The following is a 24,635-nucleotide window of genomic DNA, read 5'->3' on the forward strand; positions in this document are numbered from 1 at the left end:
TTTCCATTGGTAGAGTCAAGAGTACAGGTCCTTCTCAAAATATTAGCATATTGTGATAAAGTTCATTATTTTCCATAATGTCACAATGAAAATTTAACATTCATATATTTTAGATTAATGGCACAATAACTGAAATATTTCAAGTCTTTTATTGTCTTAATACGGATGATTTTGGCATACAGCTCATGAAAACCCAAAATTCCTATCTCACATAATTAGCATATTTCATCCGACCAATAAAAGAAAAGTGTTTTTAATACAAAAAACGTCAACCTTCAAATAATCATGTACAGTTATGCACTCAATACTTGGTCGGGAATCCTTTTGCAGAAATGACTGCTTCCATGCGGCGTGGCATGGAGGCAGTCAGCCTGTGGCACTGTTGAGGTCTTATGGAGGCCCAGGATGCTTCGATAGCGGCCCTTAGCTCATCCAGAGTGTTGGGTCTTGAGTCTCTCAACGTTCTCTTCACAATATCCCACAGATTCTCTATGGGGTTCAGGTCAGGAGAGTTGGCAGGCCAATTGAGCTCAGTGATACCATGGTCAGTAAACCATTTACCAGTGGTTTTGGCACTGTGAGCAGGTGCCAGGTTGTGCTGAAAAATGAAATCTTCATCTCCATAAAGCTTTTCAGCAGATGGAAGCATGAAGTGCTCCAAAATCTCCTGATAGCTAGCTGCATTGACCCTGCCCTTGATAAAACACAGAGGACCAACACCAGCAGCTGACACCGCACCCCAGACCATCACGGACTGTGGGTACTTGACACTGGACTTCTGGCATTTTGGCATTTCCTTCTCCCCAGTATTCTTCCAGACTATGGTACCTTGATTTCCGAATGACATGCAGAATTTGCTTTCATCCGAAAAGAGTACTTTGGACCACTGAGCAACAGTCCAGTGCTGCTTCTCTGTAGCCCAGATCAGGCGCTTCTGCCGCTGTTCTGGTTCAAAAGTGGCTTGACCTGGGGAATGAGGCCGCTGTAGACCATTTCCTGCACACGCCTGTGCACGGTGGCTCTGGATGTTTCTACTCCAGACTCAGTCCACTGCTTCCGCAGGTCCCCCAAGGTCTGGAATCGGCCCTTCTCCACAATCTTCCTCAGGGTCCGGTCACCTCTTCTCGTTGTGCAGCGTTTTCTGCCACACTTTTTCCTTCCCACAGACTTCCCACTGAGGTGCCTTGATACAGCACTCTGGGAACAGCCTATTCGTTCAGAAATTTCTTTCTGTGTCTTACCCTCTTGCTTGAGGGTGTCAATAGTGGCCTTCTGGACAGCAGTCAGGTCGGCAGTCTTACCCACGATTGGGGTTTTGAGTGATGAACCAGGCTGGGAGTTTTAAAGGCCTCACAAATCTTTTGCAGGTGTTTAGAGTTAACTCGTTGCTTCAGATGATTAGGTTCATAGCTCGTTTAGAGACCCTTTTAATGATATGTGATATGTGAGATAGGAATTTTGTGTTTTCATGAGCTGTATGCCAAAATCATCCATATTAAGACAATAAAAGACCTGAAATATTTCAATTAGTGTGCAATGAATCTAAAATATATGAATGTTACATTTTCATTATGACATTATGGAAAATAATGAACTTTATCACAATATGCTAATATTTTGAGAAGGACCTGTAAATATGGCTCTTTTTATTGTAATGCTTACTAAACTGCTACCTGCTGAATGAAAACCTGATTGAGGCAAAAGACTTGAGACTGGGGTGAAGGTTCACCTTCCAGCAAGACAACCCTACTGGTGCATTCAGATTGACCGCGAATGACGTGATCGGAGCGAGTTATTTACATGTTAACCCTATGTAGAGGCACGTTCGAGTGCCAAGCGATGCGAAGGACGCGTTGCGAACGGAACGATTAGGGCAAATACAGTGAAGCGAAACCCACGTTGGACGCGAAGCGAATGTCGCTGGAGTTGAAAATCTGAACTTTTCTGTCAATTCACACCGTGAATCAGTCATTGCATTCCCTGAAAAGAAACAAGGGAAAACAATACCTACAATCCACAAACATCACATTTATAAAAAACACAAACAGTCATGTACACATAGGATGAAGGAAGGTTTGCTCTGAGAGGTTTGTGGGTGGCTTTGAAAAAAGCTGTTGAAATTTAGTCCTGAAAAGGACTGGTTAATAAGGCACGCATGAAGTAGTGAACACTCGTGGGCATCACGCACAGCTTTCTATTGAGCTGAGATTTTTTTACTCACCGAAGACAGATGGGCAGGCGTTCTACAGTGGGGATACAGCGCCTGTAGTTAGTGTCCTGGAGGCCGATTCGTCCCCCAACGCGGGACAGCAGGTCCTCAAACTGGTTCCTGTATAGGCGGTAGTACTGCTGAAAAGCTACCGTCATCCAGACGCTGCTCCTGGAGTAGGCGGTGGTACTCTCCAAACTTATTCTATCTCTGGTGAACCCAGAGACATCAACGACGTTGTTCAGCTAAATGAAGCGCCGTGACTCGCTCCCGTAAAATCAAGGTTCACCATGTTGAGTTGAAACTGGCAAGCAGCAGATAGAAGCTCCTCCTATTTGATGACGCGGTGAAGGGAGTGGAGCGTTGTCGGCCGTGGGCCACGCGAGTTGCTGGCACAATGTCGAATCGAGTGACAGCACATAAATGAGGCGAAAAATTTGCTGAAATGGCGGTCAGTCTGAACGCACCATAAAAATTAAGCCACAGCTAAAATGGTCAACGATTAGGGCAAACTCATATTCTTGCTTTAGAAAGGTCCATCAAAGTCTTGGACTAAATCTCATTGATAACCCGCAGCAAGACTTAAAAATGTATGTTTACAGATATTGATGAATACAAATGCACACCACACTATTCTTTTACTTGTAACATATTTCCTTGTTGTTCTGTGTGACAGTTATGCAGAACTTATATGATGTTCGATTTTGACATTTCACAAAAGGCCGATAAAGAGTCTGGTGACATACAAGGCATAGGTGACATCTGAATAAGTAAAGGCATTCAAGTGAAGTGCATCACTAAGGAAATTGGAATTGTCCCCAGAGTCTGAGGTGAAAACCTCCCAGTGGGGGATGATGTTAACTAAATAATCTGAACTGAAACTATCTCTGTAGTTATGCTGCTATAGGCTTAGGCTGCTGGAGGACATAATGACCACTTTCTCCCTCTTTGCTACATTCTCTGCATTATTTGCTGTTATTTCAGTTTTAACTTTGCTCTCTCTTTTCTCTTCTTAGAAGCTACACCTGGCCTGGCTCTGTGTCTACCTGTGACACCTTTCTGGAGAGAGGCATCGTCCGAGCTTCTGCTGGCAATAACTTAATGCTCACCCTCTACTGATGATCCACATGGCCCTGTCTTTTAGTGTTTAACCCTTTTTCTCTCCTAGACATGTCGATTGACTGAGCTTTACTGTAACTAATTATATGTGCTCTTTTTCAGACTCTAACCTTGAAAACTGGCTCAGAGTTTATCTGTTCTTTCTTTCTAGGTGAAATGACTAAAGGAGCTGCATCCATTAACATTTACTTTTCCTTCCCATAGAAAGGACTCCTGGATCAGTGCTTCTGTGTTCTTTTCATGTCTCTGTTCTGTTCTTTCTCTCAAACCCCCAGTCGGTCGTGGCAGATGGCCGCTCACACTGATCTTGGTTCTGCTGGAGGTTTCTTTCTGTTAAAAGGGAGTTTTTCCTCTCCACTGTCGCTACATGCATGCTCAGTATGAGGGATTGCTGCAAAGTTAACACCAGTGACTGTCCACTGTCTCTACATGCTCATCCAGGAGGAGTGAATGCTGCAAGTCACCGACTGGATGCAATCTGCTTGGTTTCCTTAGACAGAAAAACTTTGTATCCAATTTGAATAAATAACGCTGACAGCACTGTTCAATGGTTATGATTAATTGGAATGTATGTACCTGACTGTTGTGAAGTGCCTTGAGACAACATGTTGTGAATTGGCGCTATATAAATAAAACTGAATTGAATTGTTGCTATATAGCGAGAGTAAGCCTGTGAAAAGTGTTGGGTGGAACGTTTCACAGAAAGGCCAATATGACCACCACAATGTAGGTTTTCCCAACAGAACTTCATGGTGTCATAACAGTATCCTTTAGAAACTTTAAAATATATGTTGAAGTAACTTTCATTCATCAAACCTGAAACTGCAAACACTATCTGGTCCAACTCTTAGAAGTACAGTTATAATTATGTTTGATATGTCACTATTTGAATATGGAATGCAAAGAATCTCGATAAGTTATTGATTAACACCGTTACTGTCTGTTACTTTCTCTTTCTCTCTGCCCTTCATCCAGATCTTATTGAACTTTTGGTAATTCCTGTTTCCATGGCAACATGAGTCAAGTCTTCCTGTCTCAAGTCTCCTTCCCGGTGGGGGGATGGAGAAAGAAAGCCAGTGGCTGAGTGTCCCTGCCTGTTAGAAGAGTTCACTTTTTGTACATGAAACCTCCACTTAACTCTCATTGACCGATTTTCTTTGTTACTGCACTCTTGAAATGAACTGGTTAAAATTCTTGTTTTGTAGTGTCTAGACAGCAATGGCAATCACATCCATTTTTGCTGTGTAGCCTTGAGTTTTGGAAGACCTCAGCTGTGCGGCTAAGAGTTTTTTTTCTTGCCACACTTTAGTTCCCTTAGTATCATTTGAGGTTTGCATAAATGCCACAGCCTACCTTGGTACTGTTCCTGACCAAGTATTGCTGACACTGAACACAGTGTAGCCACCTTCGGTTGTTTACTTCCAGTAGGATGACATGCACCATATTAGAAAGCTGAAATCATCTCTAACTGGTTTCCAAAACATGAATGAGCTAACTGTACTCAAATGACCTCCAGTCACCAGATCCATCCAATCCAACGAATGACCCTTATGATGTGATGGAATGGCAGATTTTGAAATGACCTGTCAGTGCACAGCTAAACGCATTTAAGAATGAATGAGGAAAAATAATTAGACTACTCTTAAATGACCCTCCATTAGCCAAGATCTTAATCCCATTGAACATCTAAGGGAAGGCCTGAACATTTCCAAGTGCGGACACCGACTTTAGAAACTTGCGACAGCTTTACAGCTTTGCTGAGGTAGAGGGGGGCCAAACTACCTGTTTCAAATACAGGTATTGCATATCCCCACTATGAAGCTCGGGATGATAATCAAGTTACTTCAGAGGAAGTTTGCTTTTTTTTTTGTTTATTGTCAAAGGGTTTTAACAACATTGTCTGCCTATGCATGACCTAAAAACAGCTGGGAAGACAGTGATGTAAACTATTAAAGTAGAACAAGAAGAAGTGACACAGACACATTTGATATGGAGTCCATGGGGGCAGTCAATGCTCGAATCTTTAATTGATTTTCACAGTGCATGTACGTACAGCACAGTTCCTTCTCCGTGCTAGAGTTCCAATCAGTAGAGGCTTTTTATGTATGTTTTTTCACCAGTGAATAGCAATGTTAACAGCACTCCACTTGTCTCCGAATACGAGTGGCAGAGAAACTCAAGCTTGTAGTAGAGCATGTTTTTGCTTTATTCCTGTCCTTAAATAACATGACATACTTACATATGCCAGCGCAGGATCAAATCATTCCCAAATCTGCATCCTTCAGTCTGCCTGGTTCCTGATTTCTGAAGGGAATAATTCATAACAGTGCCAGTCCCCTGAGTGGTAGATGGTACTGCATGCCAACAGACTGGGATTCAAACAAAAATTGATTTTAATTTCAGATAGTTTGATACAATACTGGAATAATACTAATAAGAAAGGTTACTGCTATCAGATCCACATCCTGTACCTGCAGACAGACACCATATGTCAGTGTGCGACATTACCCTGGAACATCGTTTCAGCCTGATGCGTCTTTGAAATAGGCGAGTGATTAAAATTAAGCCTTCTTTTATGAGATCCATGAAAACCGCATTTTGAGGGAATCACTTTAGGCTTTTTTCTCTCTTTTAGGCAAATCTGAATTTAAATGCCTAAGGCTTATAAGTGTCACAACAACAGTAATGCACAGTAGGAGCACAAATAAGTGCTAGAGGCTAATGAAGAAAAAGCTAAATGTACCAAAACGTTAGTTTTTTGTGTCTGCTAGCAAGATAACACAGCAATTTGATGCCATCAAAACACTTTGAAAGCAGTAAACTAAAAGGGTAACAGCATTCAGAAAAAGTTTTTTTTGGAGTAAACAGGTCCTTCTCAAAATATTAGCATATTGTGATAAAGTTCATTATTTTCCATAATGTAATGATGGAAATTTAACATTCATATATTTTAGATTCATTGCACACCAACTGAAATATTTCAGGTCTTTTATTGTCTTAATACGGATGATTTTAGCATACAGCTCTTGAAAACCCAAAATTCCTATCTCACAAAATTAGCATATTTCATCCGACCAATAAAATAAAAGTGTTTTTAATACAAAAAACGTCAACCTTCAAATAATCATGTACAGTTATGCACTCAATACTTGGTCGGGAATCCTTTGGCAGAAATGACTGCTTCAATGCGGCGTGGCATGGAGGCAATCAGCCTGTGGCACTGCTGAGGTCTTATGGAGGCCCAGGATGCTTCGATAGCGGCCCTTAGCTCATCCAGAGTGTTGGGTCTTGAGTCTCTCAACGTTCTCTTCACAATATCCCACAGATTCTCTATGGGGTTCAGGTCAGGAGAGTTGGCAGGCCAATTGAGCACAGTGATACCATGGTCAGTAAACCATTTACCAGTGGTTTTGGCACTGTGAGCAGGTGCCAGGTCGTGCTGAAAAATGAAATCTTCATCTCCATAAAGCTTTTCAGCAGATGGAAGCATGAAGTGCTCCAAAATCTCCTGATAGCTAGCTGCATTGACCCTGCCCTTGATAAAATACAGAGGACCAACACCAGCAGCTGACACGGCACCCCAGACCATCACTGACTGTGGGTACTTGACACTGGACTACTGGCATTTTGGCATTTCCTTCTCCCCAGTCTTCCTCCAGACTCTGGCACCTTGATTTTCGAATGACATGCAGAATTTGCTTTCATCCGAAAAAAGTACTTTGGACCACTGAGCAACAGTCCAGTGCTGCTTCTCTGTAGCCCAGGTCAGGCGCTTCTGCCGCTGTTTCTGGTTCAAAATTGGCTTGACCTGGGGAATGCGGCACCTGTAGCCCATTTCCTGCACACGCCTGTGCACGGTGGCTCTGGATGTTTCTACTCCAGACTCAGTCCACTGCTTCCACAGGTCCCCCAAGGTCTGGAATCGGCCCTTCTCCACAATCTTCCTCAGGGTCCGGTCACCTCTTCTCGTTGTGCAGCGTTTTCTGCCACACTTTTTCCTTCCCACAGACTTCCCACTGAGGTGCCTTGATACAGCACTCTGGGAACAGCCTATTCGTTCAGAAATTTCTTTCTGTGTCTTACCCTCTTGCTTGAGGGTGTCAATAGTGGCCTTCTGGACAGCAGTCAGGTCGGCAGTCTTACCCATGATTGGGGTTTTGAGTGATGAACCAGGCTGGGAGTTTTAAAGGCCTCAGGAATCTTTTGCAGGTGTTTAGAGTTAACTCGTTGATTCAGATGATTAGGTTCATAGCTCGTTTAGAGACCCTTTTAATGATATGCTAATTTTGTGAGATAGGAATTTTGGGTTTTCATGAGCTGTATGCCACAATCATCTGTATTAAGACAATAAAAGACCTGAAATATTTCAGTTAGTGTGCAATGAATCTAAAATATATGAATGTTAAATTTTCATCATGACATTATGGAAAATAATGAACTTTATCACAATATGCTAATATTTTGAGAAGGACCTGTAGAAGGCACATGTAATATCTTGGTTTTGCTTCAGCAGAAGTGTAAGCTTTGACTTGTTCTTTCTAAGATGTATATATATTTATTTGTTCTTGCTGATTATGCTTTTATGTGGAGCAGTTTGCTAAAATGATAGGCTAATGTTAGCATTAGAAAATTGATGATAATTTGTCTCATAAAATATTTTAAGGCAGTTCTTATTAATTAAGTGCAGATAAAACTCCAAAAACCTCAATCAGTTGCTTCAATACAAGTGGATTGAATGACTTGATATCTGTCTATTTTGATTCTATAGAATTGACTTTGTAAATAAGACAACATGTTATGATTTGGCGCTACATAAATAAACTGAACTAAAATTTCCAGAAGACTGTAAAAGTGGTGAAACTCTTTAAATCAAGGTTAAAAACCCATTTGTTTAAAGTTGCCTTTAACTGTTCACTGAAACATCACCAGTTTTAGACTGTAGTTCAACTTTCTTTCCTTGCCTTTAATATGACACTGCAATGTACTTTTTTATATCTTCTTGTTTCTCTTCCTATGTTTTATTCATGTATAGCATTTTTAATTGCCTTATCATTGAAATGTGTTATACAAATAAACTTGCCTTGAGAGATGCAGAGAAAGGCAGACAAAGAAAATAAATAAGACATCAGTTAACGTATAGTTTAAATAAGCTTTAGGTGAACAGAGAGATAACAGCTTATTTTGTACTTACACATGCTGACACAAAAGCTGCATTAAATTGTACAGAATGGTGACACATGCTAACTTCTTACAGCATGAACATGGCTTGTTTTTGCTACTGTAACGGTGAAGTTTCTCCTTATGAGACAAAAATTTTTGTTTTTCATGCTTAATTAATTCTGCTAGTTCTAATGTTTTCGGCTACATCTTACCAGGCTGTCAGTAGCTAACATGACCTCCTCCTCAATCAGGCCCTGCTGAGTTTAGTCTCTCATCTCCTCCTCCTCTGAATCCACAGACTTAAAGACTACATTTTCCTCTGTGCTACAGGTGTGTGTCAACCCAACAGTCTGTGTACTTGTGGTGCAACATGTTGGTAATTTTTGCACATATTGCCATGTCTTCTCTGCACCCCTTTTGCATATCTTTGGTTTGTCTATTTTCACACGAAGTGACTTTTCCAACAACTCTGGTCAGCTTGACTAAATGCGATCACCTCGGCAAAGAAGGCAGGTGAGGGGCTGGGCAGTTTTATCTACCGTTGCAGACACACGGATGATAAAATGTAGCACATCCGCATAGGTACAGATGTGTGAGCAGTGCAGGTCAAATGACATACTTATAGAAAAAATCAGCAGCCAATAAAGTCTTTCATTAACAATGGCCATCATTATACAGGTCCAGAAAATACTTAGATCAGTGTAGAAAACCCAGATTTGTCAGATTAGCAAAATAATGTGCACGGCCTTAAATACAGATTTGCACACTGTGAAAAAAAAAAAAAAAAAAAAAATAGGAGTTTGATGCTGTTCATGTAAAAATGACTCAACTGATACTTGGGATCAGATCAATACGTACCAAATAATACATCAGTCTAATGAAGTACAGCATGTTTTTCTATTTAGATAAAATATTTACACTCAATGGACAAATTAAGGTCCCCGAGGGAATGGTCCGAGTTAGAAGTAAGTTGGTACAACCAATAGATCCATGAAGGTAGTGTAATTGGCTCAAATTGCAAGACTGTTTCATCTTCCTCCGTTTGTTGCAAAGAGTCCAGTACAGCTCTGCATTAATTTCACACCGACAAATTACCATTTCATGGTAATTCAACGTTGAAAGAAAACCAGCACGTTTTATTTTATTTTGCACTGGTACGTTTTCGCTAATTGTGGAGATAAGATGACATACTGTGGTCCCATATCAAATGAAAATAGCTGGCCTTTTGCTGGGGATCTTATTTAACTGGAGTCAGAAACATGTTCTTACAGTACTGTATACTGACTAAAATATATAAAATTACTTGAAATCATCAGTTTTTAAAGCCTGTCCTGCCACCGTTTAGTACCTGACAAAAATCAGGTCCAAAACCCATCCGATATTACTGTCTGTCAGTGTCATGACAGACAGACCACACCAAGAATTACCTGACGTGACTCTAAAGAAAACTTTACAACAAATAAGGTGTCTTGTGGTGATGCATAATTTGGCACTTTTCATCAGAAGTTATGTTTTGTTTGGAACCAGGCAAATGACCTCTAGCACCAACTGCATGCATCAACAAGCCATTTCCTTATCGTGTTGTACATCTAATTGCCCCTTGTGAATAAGGAATTGGGTCCTTATTCCTGTGCTTGCCTCACAGTTTTACAAAGAAACCCTCTATATTATGCTATTTTTTGTGATAATGTAGAAAGAGTATTTGAGATTTGAGATTCCCTTTCCCATCTCAGACTTGAGTTTAAAACACGATGACCTAGACTTTAATGCTGGCACTAATGAACATAGATGATTCACACGAAAGAGATCTTGTTATTGGGTTTCCTTGGCACCGGTACTGCGGACACAAAAGGACACCTGATAGAAGACAAGAAAGAGAAACAGAAATGAGCGTTCCTCATTAATTATAATATTTGACCTGGCCTTCAAACCACTTCCTGCCCTCTATACTCTCTACATGTATTAATTATTGTTTGTGAGCTAGAGATAGACATCGTTAAAAGCAATGTTTGATTCCATCTGCGAGAGGCGCTGATTTTTTACGTAATTCATCTATTTTGGTCCCAAAATAAAGTGCATCATTAATGCCAGCTGAATATTTCATAAGATGATGGCAATGTTTTTTGTCAGAGAGGAAGCGCAGCAGGGGGAAAGCAAGGCTTAAAATCTTAAAAGCAAATCCAGTTTCCTTCCAATTGTCGTGGATGCTGATTCCCTAAGTAGTTTAGCATCTACCAGCTGGCCATGACTAAACTTAACAACCCAGAAGTGCTGTGATACAACTAAATAAGCCTCTTATTAAAAACATTTGATCAGTGACTTTAATTCCATAATATGCAGAACTTTTAAAGAACCTTGTAACAAAGTAAACCAGAGGGGTTATTTTTGACATATAATAGCAAATTTATTGCCTTTGTCCTAAATCCCAGCCTGATACAACTTTATCCTCTTATCCTCTTTATTGTCATTCACCCTCATCTCCCTACTTCTGCTTTATTACTATCCCTCCGTTGGTATCATCCAGGCTTTACTTTCAAATTCTGCCACTAATGCATTGTGTTCATCCTCATTTCCTTTGATATTTCTACACGTCAGCCACCTTTATAAAAGCCCAGTATTACAAAAAGAGAAATGACTGAATATTTCTAGGAAATGCACCGGGGGATTCCAAAAACGGCCCAGAATACCAAAAACCAGTAATCTTTTGCACAGATGTGGTGGTCGTACCACCAGAAAGTGGCCTGATTCTACCCTCTCTTTCCAATGTGAGTCAGAGATTGCGTACTAATTTATCAGGAAGTGTAAAACAGTTCTTGTTAATCAACAAAAATCTTATTAAAATAGACTATATGCTGAATTCAAGCGTGGGAAAGGGCTTGACACAAATTATGTCCAATTTCTACCTTCACTTATAACTTGCAATCCAAACAAAGTCGAGAAAGTACTGCCAAAAAAAATAATTTGTACTTAAATGTTTTCACAGGCCTGCACAAACACAGGGTAAACAGTCCTATTGTACACAATAAAGCAGACACATGATCTCTAAGTGTGCAGAAGAGCAGTGCTGTGTTTGCCTTTCACAGATTTATTCTGGTTGTGCTTTTTTGTCACAAATATTTCTGATCAGCATTACAAATGCTTTGCTGCCTCAGGACATAGGCAACTAGCCATAATTGATCTAACAATACATTTTGTTTGCTGATGGGAACATTAGAAGGAAAATATACATCTATGAGTTTCTAACTTCAAGTTGTGATGACCTGAAGCCCAAGTGCACCTGGCTTACCACAGTAGGGCATCGATCCACAGTACACCAGCACATCCATCTCAGGAATAGCGAAAATAAACAAAAACAAATGGTTTTGGAGTGGTCTAGTCAAAATGTTGGATTTAAATATGAATTAAATGCTGCGCGGTGACCGTAACCAGGATGTCTGGTTAAATAAAACAATTCTGGAAAGAAGAGTGGGTGAAAATTCCTCCAAAGTTATGCAAAAGACTTATTGCCAGTTATTGCAACGCTTGATGACAGTCATTGCTGCCAACTGTGGCACAATAAGGTTTAAGGCAAGTACTTTCTCAGACAGGGCCAGGTTGGCTTGGACAGCTTTCTCTCCCTTAACATAAGAAACTATAATTTAAAAACTGCATTTGGTTCTCATTTAATCTTTGTTATTATAATTTTTGATGAAACCTATAAGTGTTACAACACAACAAAAGCAGAAAATATCTAAGTGGGAAAATGCTTTCTTACAGCACTGTATCTGTATTTGTGGGACGAAATCTCAGATACATGCAGTCAGACGAAGAATACTTCAGTCAAAGGCGATCACCAGTTTCATCTAGAAGAGCATGGGCATTTGTGTTCTTATTGCTTTTAAGGGCCTCAACAGAAAATAAGCAGATTAACTCTATATAAACCACTCCACACCAAACTAATGCAAGGATGTCTTGAATTAGTTTGCATCTTGGTCTCCAACCATAAGAGGTTTACGTCCCACATCCTTCTTTTCAGCAGTACTCAGAGGGGTTTTGAGTTTCTGGTGATATAGCAACAGTAGAGAGCTATGGTGAGGATTTTGCAGGCCTAATGCTAATATAATTGCATGCTTTTGGGAAGGCGTTTATGTATTTATTCTACATACCTTCTACCAGACACTATATAAGAGTTTATTAAACACCATTAAATATAACACATGGCAAAACCAGATCCCACATAAATTCCACTAGATTCTTAAGAAGCACTACTTTGTATTTAACCAGTGTCACCTCCACACAAGTGAGTGGTCAGCATTTTAATATTTCTTTTGAAGTTTCCCCTGCAATTACTTACTACCCAATTGCAGGCTGCTGAAGAGCTTAGCACTCACCCACCTGACATTTTATATTGAATTTATTGCCTGTCAAGCCACTAATTCATTCATACAGATCACTGTTCATTTTAATAACCTCTAACCTGTAGTTTTTGAAATTCACCCTGGTGACATTAAACTACCCACTGAAAAGTTAAAAGTCTTGTTGTAAAATTAAAGATTTTTAGAAAAATCTTTACCTATTTAACAAAGAAAACTCACAACATTTCCCCTCAGGGACCATTTAATGGCTAATGCATGCACACAACGCAGAGATGTGCACAAATTGTTGTTTTTTTTTTTTTTTTTTTTTTTAACAAAACACTGGTAGATGGTTAGTTGCTATGATAAGTTTCAAGATGTTGTTATTAACACCTGCTTACGTTATTAAGAGCTGTGATGGCAGAGAGGACAAGTGTTTTTCCAACCGGAGATGTTTTAAATAGCATCTGCCTGTGTCAACGACCGAAGGGGAGCATTGTAGAGAATGATGACAGTAGTGAATGATCAACAGGGCTTTGTGGGTGATGGCAGTGTTACAGAGGATCAGCAGACTAGGAGAAGGAAGACAGATTGTTTTTGAACAGCAATTAAAAAAAAAAAAAAAATTTATTAACATCGCTAACAATTAAAAATAAATTGTTAACATTGTTAAACATTAAACAGCTTGCTATTTAACATTGTTAAATAGCACAATAGAGCAGGATGGACTTTATAATGCTTCGGTACAGAAGAAGCAGGAGGGGTGGAATTGATGGACAGAGATCTGAGCTTGCAGATGACATGGGCTTTCTGCTGACAGCGTTTAAAGATGTCCATTGTGTGATGATTAAAGTTCAGTTGTTCAATTTTAGGTCCAAGGTAGCTAAAGCAATCCACAATCTAATTTGGCTGACTGTCATTGTGTATGGGTTCATGTAGGATGATGTTTTTGCCATTATCAAAAATGAGTTCTTTGGTTTTAGTGACATTGAGGAAAAGATGGTTGTTTTTGCACCACCGAGCAAAGTGGGAAACGGAGTCTCTGTAAGCTGTGACTGAGTCTAGGTCTGAGAGCGGTGCAACCATGGCAGTGCCTTCTAAATGATCGAAGTACCTGGTGATGGGAGATGGGCTAAGGCAGTCCTTTTTATAGAGAGTATACAGGAAGGGACTCAGAAGGTAGCTTTGTGGTGCACCTGTATCGAGAATGATGAAAGGAGATGTGGAATAGTCGAATCTGACAGCCTGAGGTCTGTTGCTGAGAATGTTGTGGATGAAGTACACAAGAGAAAATGAGACATGGAAACTGAAGTTTACTGATTACCAGATGTTCTTGAAATGTATTAAAAACTGAACTGAGCCTTATGAAGTTTACCCTAGCAAAGTGTTCAGGGAATGTCCAGATATTGAAGGAGCATATTGATTAAACATGCCACTGCATCCCTCATCCTGCTTTCATCTTTATATGCTAACAGAGTCCTGCTGTAGGGTGACGACTGGTAGGATGGCGTTCAGTTTCTCCAGACACTAGGAAACAATGGAGGTGAGTGCTAATGGATGAAAATGGTTGAGTTCTGTTGGGTGGGGTCCCTAAAGACTGAATTAAACATTTTCTAATCAAATTCACAACATCTAGTGCACATCTAACCCAAAATATGCAGTAAGTTAGGATTCCAAACCTGTACCGTTTGTCCTGAAGCCCGAAATACCAAATAACTTTATAATTGTTGAATTTATTTGTATTTATTTATGGAGTACCGATCCTGACAAGATTAAAAATAAAAGCTGAAATATATATATTTTCTTTTTCCTTTTCCTTACACATGCGTTTTCATCAAGAAATGTACATATATTTTCTTTTTCCTTAGACATGCTTTAACTCCCGGCTTGCCTCGCCAGCCCTACCGGCAGTGGGGTGAGCTAGCCCAGTAGAGATCGGCGATTAGCAAGACACACTCAATAAAGGAGTGGTTCTGCAGGTGGGGACCACAGACCACTTCTCATATTACACAGTACACACAGTACAGAAAGTTTGGACACACCTTCTCATTCAAAGAGTTGTCTTTATTTTCCGGTCAGGTCTCTACCGGGCTAACTCGCCCCACCGCCGGTAGGACTGGCGAGGCAAGCCGGGTGTTAATACGGTGGGAGCGGAAATCTCCGAACACGTTTGAAATTAAGCAATGTCTTAATAAATCAAGCAGATATTTCACGTCTACACAGTTATATTCCCGCACTAAAAACATTGTAAAAGTTCATTTGTGTCACAGAAAGTGTAATTTTTCACAGTTTACTCACAGCTTTTGCCACAATGGTCCGCCATGGCTGCCCCTGTTTGACCAAACCGCTTCAACCCGCAATGAATCATGGGAAAAGATGGACCACAAAGGATACTCACAAGTCATCCTTCAAATCGGGCAAAAGAAGGACACATTTGTCGGCAGCATTTGACAGACCTTCCGTGCCGCGCTGTGACGTAATCGGCCCACAAGTACGGACTTGGAAGAATCCAGCCCCTGAATTGGGACACACCCTCGGCCTGCACATGGATCCTCCTCCTTCCTGTTTATTGACCAATAGTAGAGGAGCTGGAGAGAAGAAGGCAGCCCTCCTCATTTGCATAATGAAGCAGAAATGCATACGTTAAAGGAAAAAGAGAGATGAGGAAATGTCAAAAGAACAAAGGCATGTGTACAGAAAAGGAAAAAATATATATTTACATTTCTTGATGAAAACGCAGGTCTAAGGAAAAGGAAAAAGATAATATATATACATTTCTTGATGAAAATGCATGTGTAAGGAAAAGGAAAAAGAAAATATATATATTTCAGCTTTTATTTTTAATTTTGTCAGGATCGGTCCTCCATATTTTTTAACAGTTATCTTTTAATTATTTAACATCCAAAAATCTGCTAAAGGCCCATTTACATTATTTTGAAAGTTGATCAAATGCAATATTTATCCCATTAGAAATATAAATAAGCATTTATGGTCCAAGAAAAATAAGAAAGCAATGAAAACCCATTAATGTTAAATTTCTGAATAAACAAAGTGTGTTTTTGTTTTGTAATGACCAAGTTAACACCTGTGTATCCCTGTCTTAAGATAGTTTACTCCTTTACTATATATTGCACTAATTAAGGTTTGGAGGTTTTTCTTCTCACTCCGAGCTGGAGACATTTTCATAATATTGATAAAACATTTTCTGAATTCCCATTTAAAATCTTTATTCTCAATCTAGTTTGTTTTCTATCTACTAAAGATGTTCAACTTTAAGGATGAGTTACAACAGAATGAACGAAACAATGTGTAGTTGGTAAATGAGTTTAAGAAAATTGAATGAAAGCGACGGGATACTCTTTTCTGATATGTGTGGAACAGGTTCTTTTATTTTAATTTTTGCATACAAAAATGTCCTCGTAATGTCACTGCTAGCTTAACGAGAGAATGTCAGAGATGTGAAGTTGTTAAGCTACAGCTAACATAACCAGTTTGTTTTTGAAAAAAGCCCATTATTATCCAACGTCACTGGCTAATGATCAGACTAATTATTTTTTGCAGTAAAACATGTAGTCGGTTGCTCACACAGTGGCTTTCTTCTACTGTTCATTTCATATGATAAAAATTGTTACCCAAGACTCGACTCAGACCAGGAGTCCAAGTCAAGTCTCAAATCTTTAGGGCACAAGTCTAAGTCAAGTTTGAAATCTCCAATTTGAGACTGACTCGAGTTGCCATCTTTGACACAATATGAGAAAAGGTTTATCAACAATTCAGGCATGGTACAATGTAAACTATTGTAGGGAGTAGAAGGGAGTCAATGAAACATTTAACTGTACAAAGAGTACATTACAAATGCTACATAATGATGCAGCCCATATGCAACATTAAAAAACCTTTAGATGCTTTGATCTTTTTAGCTAAGACTTTTTAAGTGTTGAACGAGGGACATGAAATAATTCAGTTTACCTAATTCTTGTGTAGGGTGAACTTGCGCAACAAAATAGAGACAAATTAGTTTTAAGTTTTAGAAATATAAATTTCTAAGTTTTAAAAAAAGCTAACAAATCTAAGGTAAAGGAGGGAGTCACATCTTGCTGTGTGATATAACACATTTGTTTCTTGAAAAAAAACAGCAAATTGGTGACCAATTCCTTAAAATGCTCACATTTTCTGCAAGCTTGGCTGAAATTGTTCTTAATGCTTGCTGAAAAAGTTGCTAATATCTAGCTTGTTTGTGCTACCACTTTGAAGCAGCTTCTTTTCACATCACCACCAAACCAAAATCATAATGAAGACATTTTAACAGTTTATTCTTGCTCCTGGCACAACGCTTTAGTCATTTACCTTCCATGATAATGTTTCTGTTTTATTGATATTAACAATACATCACTTCTGCTGTGTTCGTCTTGATTGGAACGCCTGCAGGCTAACCCGCTACTTTTTATCTCCTCCAACTCTTTCTTATAACGTGCTATAAGCAGAGGCTTTGTACCATCTTCACTGAAATCGCTGTTTGGTGAGACGCTCTTGTACCCAAAATAGTTGTTGTTGTTCTACTCCTCAGCATCTGATTGTCAGGGCTTTGAATCTTGTCCCTGTTCCTCTAAAAACAGAAGAAGCACCCCCTCCTTTGTAGCTCAAGCATCAACCAGGCAGCAGTGTCCTACATAAAAAAGAGAGAAGGGGGGTACGGGGGAGCAACATGAAAACCCAAACAGCCTCCCAGGGGAAAGAACAACAAGGATAAAAAGACAGAAGATGAAGCAGGCATAGCCAGTATACAGATTGAGAATGATACATGTGAGTACACAGCAGTGCTCCTTCATGAGTTTCCTTTTCTCTCTTACTGTTAACGCCTTCAGTCATCATGATTCACAATGTATGATAGTGAGAAATTGTAGCTTTTGGGCCTGTTATGAACCAGTTTACATACTGGGAACACAAACAGTGAAAACATAAGGCGGCACAGAAAGACAAATCTTAGCACACATAAGAAGCTGACCAAGATCTGGTTGCCTCCTAAAAACAGTGTTACAGAATGTCTACAATTAGTGAATGTTCTTGCAGCGTAAAATGTATGTGCTTACGCATGAATTTCTGTTATGTCTAGGGTGTTTCATTCCCACACAACATTATAGTTAATCAAATTAGATTACAATTCCATTATGATAATTTTAAATAAATTCTATTTGCCAGACAAATAGTAAAACTGAATGTTTCCTCTGTAATAGAATAAGGTATACTCTATCATAAGTTAATCCACAAAAGACAAATCCTTTTGTATTGTGGGTCTGGGATGCTTTTTTGTGCACTTTATATCAATAACAAGCAAAGGCAGTTAAGACGTTGTGACTTTTTTAGAGATGCATACAAGCACCAGATCTTCCCAAGGAATGAATCTCATGATTTCCACAAGACTAGGAGCCTACCACAGTGTTAAAATCCATCCACAGTGGATGATCTTTGCAAAGTGTGGGAAAGGTATTCTGACATTCTTGCAAACATTTGTGTGCTACCCATTTTATACATGTACTTCTAAAGAAATTAGTGTAAAAGTTCAACATTTTTAGTCACTCATTTTAGAAAGTGAAACTCATATATAGATTTATTACACAGAGTGAACAATTTATTTCATCTCCAGCCTTTATTTCTTGTAATTTTGATGATAATGGCTTACAGATCAAGAAAACCCAAAACTCAGTGCCTCAGAAAATATAAAAGAATATTGTGATACAGTTAAATATTGGAAGGTCTTGGTGTCAACACACTAATCTGCAAATTCTCTCAAAAAACCTACAAAAGGTTTCCCAAGCCTCTAACTGGTCTCTCAGTCTAGGTCGGTGAGCTACACAATGGCGAAAGCTGCTGACTTGACAAATGTCCAGAAGACAATCACTAAAACCCTCCACAAGGAGGGTAAGCTACAAAGGCTCATTGCTTAACAAGCTGGTTTCTCACATGGTGCTCTATCCAGGCATATTCATAAAAAGTTGAATAGAAGGAAAAACTGTGAACTGGTCACTTGACCACACTGCCAATTGTACTGAAAGCTGGTTCAATGACTTTTGTGTTACTGTGCTTGACTGATCAGCAAACTGACCTGACCCCCATAGAGAACCTATGGAGTATTGTCAAAAGGAAGATGAGACACCAGACCAAACAATGTAGATGACCTGAAGGCCGCGATCAAAGCAACCTGGGCTTCCTTTACACCTTAGCAGTGCCACTTTTTGAAGCCTGACATCTCTGTTCAAAATCTCATTTTCTATTGATCATATGTATTCCAGTTTCTTGACAGACAAACTTGTGGGGACAGAGACATACAATGCACAAATAATAATCAAAGGAAATGTGATTATTATTGTATTATTAAATTTGAACAAGGGTTTCTGTTAATGTTACCATGTAACATTCCTAGTTTATTTTTGTTTTGCAAACTATTGCAACCATCTGAACTAGAATTATTTTTGCAATGTTGGACTGCAATGCTAACCATCTGATTTAAACAACAATCTGTAACAATCTGTCTTTTACCAGTTTATATTGGAGTTAGAACCTACCTGTGCTTTTCCAGGCTCCATGATTAAATTAGTAAGCAAAAAAACTTGCTTAAGCTAACATTAAGAACTGGCTGGAAATTATTCTAATTTTAACTGACAGACACATGTATAAGTGACAGTAAAACAATGTATTTCACTTAAAACAGACAACTTGCATCGTTCCAACTTACAAATCTGAAGGAATAAATACAAGATCTAAACTTAAACTATAACACTCAAGCACTGCAAGAATTGCATTTGTGACAAAGGTTGCATTAAAGAGAAAGGTCACATGACATGAAGGGGATATAAAATTTTATAATTTTTGCTGTGTTTTATAATTTATTCTTTTTTTTCAGAAAAAAACATAACTTTAGGGAAGACATCACGGTTGTACTCAGAGCATTTTGCACTGAATCCATCACCCAACACAAGTGCCACATATTTATGGCAGCTCTGGCATCCCATACACTATCTTGATACAGCCACTGGCAGCACTTAAGTCACTGTCTCCAAGTTTGCAATTACGAATCAGTCAAACACTTGCTTATTACACTTCTTTGATAGCATAGGATGAGAGGACTCGTCATCGCAGGATGCAGATGAAAAGGAGGTCAACTGCATGATAGATGCAGTGTGCTTGTAGTAACAAGAGGAGGAAATACGGTATAAAATACGGTTCAGACCTTTCGTACCCAGCGCTTTTCCTTTATAACTATTTTTGTGTTTGGTGTAAGATAAAGTATTTTTGAGTCAAAGTGAATTCACAAATCATTGGTGTCAAAGTCCATGTCAAGTCCAACTGATTTTTAGGATTTCATTAGGTAGAGTCTAAAGTCGTTTGGTAGCAAAACCGCTTGTGGCAGCATGGCTACCTAATGCCCAAAGATCCTCACAGAAGTAGCTGAAACAATCACTCCACACTACCCACCCAAAAAAACTCAACAGGTCCCTGTACAATCTTAGCCCAGAATGAAAGAAGTGCTGCCAGTGCTATGAATTGTTTTCAAGAAACAAGAAAACAAGTTTGGTTGCCTTCTATTTACTGTATGCAGTTTGGGTTGGTGTAAAGACAAAGGCAACCCTTCGCCATCCACCCAAGCTTATGAACCAGATTTGGCGCTTGTTTTAGTCAACAAGCAACAGGCTAGGTGCACAACAGACAGCTCTCAGTCCACCACAGGTCCAACACAAAGACACTTATCACTACAAGCTATGAACAAAGCGCCCCCTCCTAAACCAATGTTGGCCTTCGTACCAAAATTACACATTTTAGACTATGGGACATAACTGGGAGTACCCAGAGACAACTTGCAAGTTTCACACTAAAGGCCTGCACATCTGAATTTCAAATTAAAGACCCTCTTGCTCTCTAATAAATCCTAAAATCTGCAACATTAAGAGCATTAAGAGTTCCTCCTTCTCCATTTGTTTCCTACTTTAGTTGGTGATACAAGCCAATGAATGATGTGAATGTGTCTGTCTTTTACAATAAGTCTTATGTTTTAGTGCAACTATTATCCATTGGTCTTTCATCCAAACTCCTAACTGCTTGCTCTTGGAACTAGAAATTTACAATGTTTAATGAATACTATTCATTCACTAAATTAACTATTCTCAATTCAGAGGCATTTATGAGTTGAACATATTTAGTTTTTCTTCTAATCAATTTCAAAATGTTGTTTTTTTAATTAATCATTTTGACATTGACAACTTGCCACTACCCTGATGACAAAGATTTAAGAGTTGAATTTTAGCATTATTTTTGTTTTGTAGGCCTAAAATTTTAAGCAATCAGTACTACAACTGCATTTAACCCAGTCAATAATTTCAATTTGTAAATAAACAAATGCACACAAAAATCAGACTATAAAATCCTGAAAGCAATTTCAACAAAATAATCTTGATTATTACTGATTGGGTTCAAAGTGACTCATTTTGGGTGGCGTAGATATACTCCATGTGCAGCATCAGGGTCAACCTGGATCATAATGGCAAATCAATACCACACAACTCCCACCAAGTTGAGCAGTACTCTCTACTTTGTCTTCTCGCTGCTCTTCCACTTCCTTGTACAAACAAACGATATTTCAAAATCCGAGGATGGCCTGTGAAGAGGCAAAGTCAAAAACAGCTTCATTCCGCCCCCTGGGAAAGCTGATGGTCTTTAAAAGCACAATCTCAGGAGCAGACAACAACATGATTGATACTGCAACAACTGCAAAGCTGCCTCCCCTGTAATGGAGATTTCAAATGAATCTATTGGTTTCTAATACATTCACCTGCAGACAGGATGCAAGCACTGTGGTGTTTGGATATTACTGGAAGGAGGAAGAAGAAATATTTTTGTTATAACCTGTTCTAAATACAAAATTTAACATTGCAATAAAAATGTGATCAATAAAAGGATAATCTTTAAAACAGAGAAAGTCAAGAGATTATCTTTTTCAAATACATTTTTACAATGACCTGCAAACTTGTTAAACCAATTAGCACATCCAATGCTGCCTGAAGGAAATAACACTGTTTTTTTGGCAAATTCACACAGATAGAAGAGCTAATGGCTGTTGCTGCTTAAGCCGTCCACGTCTTTTATGTCAGCGCTTTCAGCTGATGCAGAAAATCCAAAACAGGCAATTACCTGTTACTGAGAGCAGACTGTGCAGAAACAATTGTGTGTCTCCAGAAAGTTAGTGTATTGATTGAAGAAAAATAGCAGTACGTGATTCCTTTAGATCTCAGGCAATTGATGATGCGGTCGGGAAACGGCCTACGGAAGAACAACCAGTGGGGCACACTGATCAGACAGGAACCTTATGTGACCCCTCCAGTTCTGTTGCACTCAAGTCCTTTTTGATATGGGATAGAATCTGATTACCAACACAGTGTCCCAATTACCAACACTGGTTTCCACTGTTCATATTTGTTTATATAAACAAATGGAAGAAAATAATTCAACTTTCACCAGTAAGCGCGGTAACACACCCACGCAAGTAATGCGCAACAAAATTTAGTTTGCTTTTATGTGTGCAGTTCTGACTAAGGGTTTGTACATTGTTCCCCTTAGGGAAAGCATGCGCCACACACACACTTGACCTGAATTTACTGCTGACCACTACACTTCTTCCCAAACAACTACAGAAATGCATAGAAACACCTGAAAAACTTGAGCACTACTGGTGTAGTGGCACAGTCAGTGCTATGTTGCTTGCCTAAGAAAAAATGTCTACAAGTGTCTTGTTCACCAGTGATATCTAGATGGACATCTGGATGAATAAATAGAGTGGGTCTTAGCCTTAGAGATAAGTTAAGAAGGTTTTGATGTAGAATCACTGCTCCTCTGCATTAATAAGCAATTAGTTGAGGTCTGCCGACCTTTGGAGGCTTTCTCCCCACTGGGATTACCCCACATTTCGAACCTTAAAGACTACCGGCCAGTTGATGTGACATCAGTGGTCATAAAATGCTTTCAACTTCTGATAATGGCTCACATCACACCTACCCAAAAAATTCAACTGCTACCATTTTGCCTACTGGGCTAATAGATCCACTGACAATGCAGCAGCCACAGTCCCCCATGCTGCACTGTTCCATCTAAAAGTCTATGTACGGTTGCGAACTATAGTTCGGCATTCAACATCATCGACCACAAACTGGTGAACAGACTGAGAAACATTTGACTGCCACATTCCCCCTGCATGTGGATACACAGCTTCCTGTTCACCACTGATCATAAGCAGAGACCGTGTGGAGAGGGTGGCAGACCTCCGCTTCCTGGGAGTCCACATCAAGGAGGACCTGACCTGGAGCGTGATCACCTGTGAACTGCTGAGAAAGGCCCAACAAAGACTGTACTACTTGAGGGTGCTTAGATGAAATAATATCACACACAGACTGCTGTTGCACATTATTGATAGCATACTGAACTACTGCATCTTTGTGTGGAACATCAGCTGTACAGTGGCTCAAAGAAAGGTGCTGCAGTAGCTCATTAACATGGCCCAAAAGATCATTGGCTACCCTTTCCCCACACTTGAAGAACTTCCCGTTGTCTCCAAAAAGCCCATAATATCATTAAGGACCCTTCTCACCCGGGTCACAGTGCATTTGAACTGTTAACGTCAGGCAGACAATACAGATCAAGCAAGGATAAACAGATTCAAAAACAGTTTCTATATAACAGCAATAGCTAAACTCAATAAAGCCACAAAGGAAGAAGCAATAATGGGAATGTGCAATCAATATGAATGTGTGTACATGTGTTTTTACATTATTTTTTTAACAACTGCTTATATTTTTCTATTTTGCATAAATTGTTTCTTACTCATGCACAGACCAGATTGCTTTTTTCTCAATTTTGTTGTCCTGTGAGAATGAAAATGAAGGATATTCTGATTCTGGGATTGACCCCCAACAATTGCTGGAGGGACTACATGTTCCAATGTGTTAGAATGTTGCCAGAGAAAGGGATGACTTGGTTTCCCACGACCCCTTGTATCAGTGGTTCATATGTACTACATACACTGGACAAAAGAATTAAAGGAACACTTTTTAATCAGAGTATAATATCAAGTCACTAAGATGTCTAGAATATTTATCTGGTTGGTTAAGTAATAGAGGGGGTTGTTAATCAGTGTCATTTAGTGTTAATACAACTAACAGGTGCACTAAAGGGGGATCATTGAGACAACCACAAAAACAGGACTGGTTTTGCAAGTGGAGGCCATAGACATTTTTCCCTCAGTTTTTTGACTGCTTTTCAATAGTTTTGCATTTGACCAGGGTCACTGTCACAGCTGGTAACATTGAGGCAAAACCTGCACCCTACAGAGGTTGCACAGGCAGTCCCAACTCCAGCAGGATGGCACATCAATATGTGCCGAAGGTTTGAGGTGTCTCCCAGCACAGTTTCAAGTACATGGAGGAGATTCCAGGAGACATTGTAAGAGAGCTGGACAGGGCAATCAGAAGTCCTAAACCCATCAGCAGGTATCTGCTCCTCTGTGCATGGAGAAACAGGAAGGGTACTGGCAGAGCCTTACAAAGTGACCTCCAGAGGGCTACTGGCATGAATTTCTGAGACTAAACCATTAGAAACGAACTTCGTGAAGGTGGCCTGAGGACCCAATGTCCTCTAGTTGGCCCTTGCTTACTGCCCAGTGCTGTGGAGTTCGACTACCATCTGCCAGAGAAGATAATTGATTGGTTTGATGGTGGATCAGCGTGGGTCTGGGGAGGTATATCCATGGAGGGACACACAGACCTGTACAA

General features: G+C 39.5%; 1 long non-coding RNA gene across 2 annotated transcripts in view; it reads left to right on the forward strand.

The window, feature by feature from the left end:
* LOC124861860 overlaps positions 1–24,635 on the forward strand; it is a 69,873-nt gene that overhangs the window by 20,769 nt on the left and 24,469 nt on the right. The window contains exons 2-4 of one of the 2 annotated variants that reach the window (XR_007036773.1): positions 14,298–14,365; positions 17,307–17,341; positions 17,439–17,625. This is a non-coding gene — a long non-coding RNA (uncharacterized LOC124861860). The remainder of the gene's footprint in view (positions 1–14,297; positions 14,366–17,306; positions 17,342–17,438; positions 17,626–24,635) is intronic. The other variant, XR_007036774.1, reaches the window with a different exon arrangement.

The sequence above is a fragment of the Girardinichthys multiradiatus genome, chromosome 24 (genome assembly GCF_021462225.1).
Source record: "Girardinichthys multiradiatus isolate DD_20200921_A chromosome 24, DD_fGirMul_XY1, whole genome shotgun sequence".
Classification (NCBI taxonomy): domain Eukaryota; kingdom Metazoa; phylum Chordata; class Actinopteri; order Cyprinodontiformes; family Goodeidae; genus Girardinichthys; species Girardinichthys multiradiatus.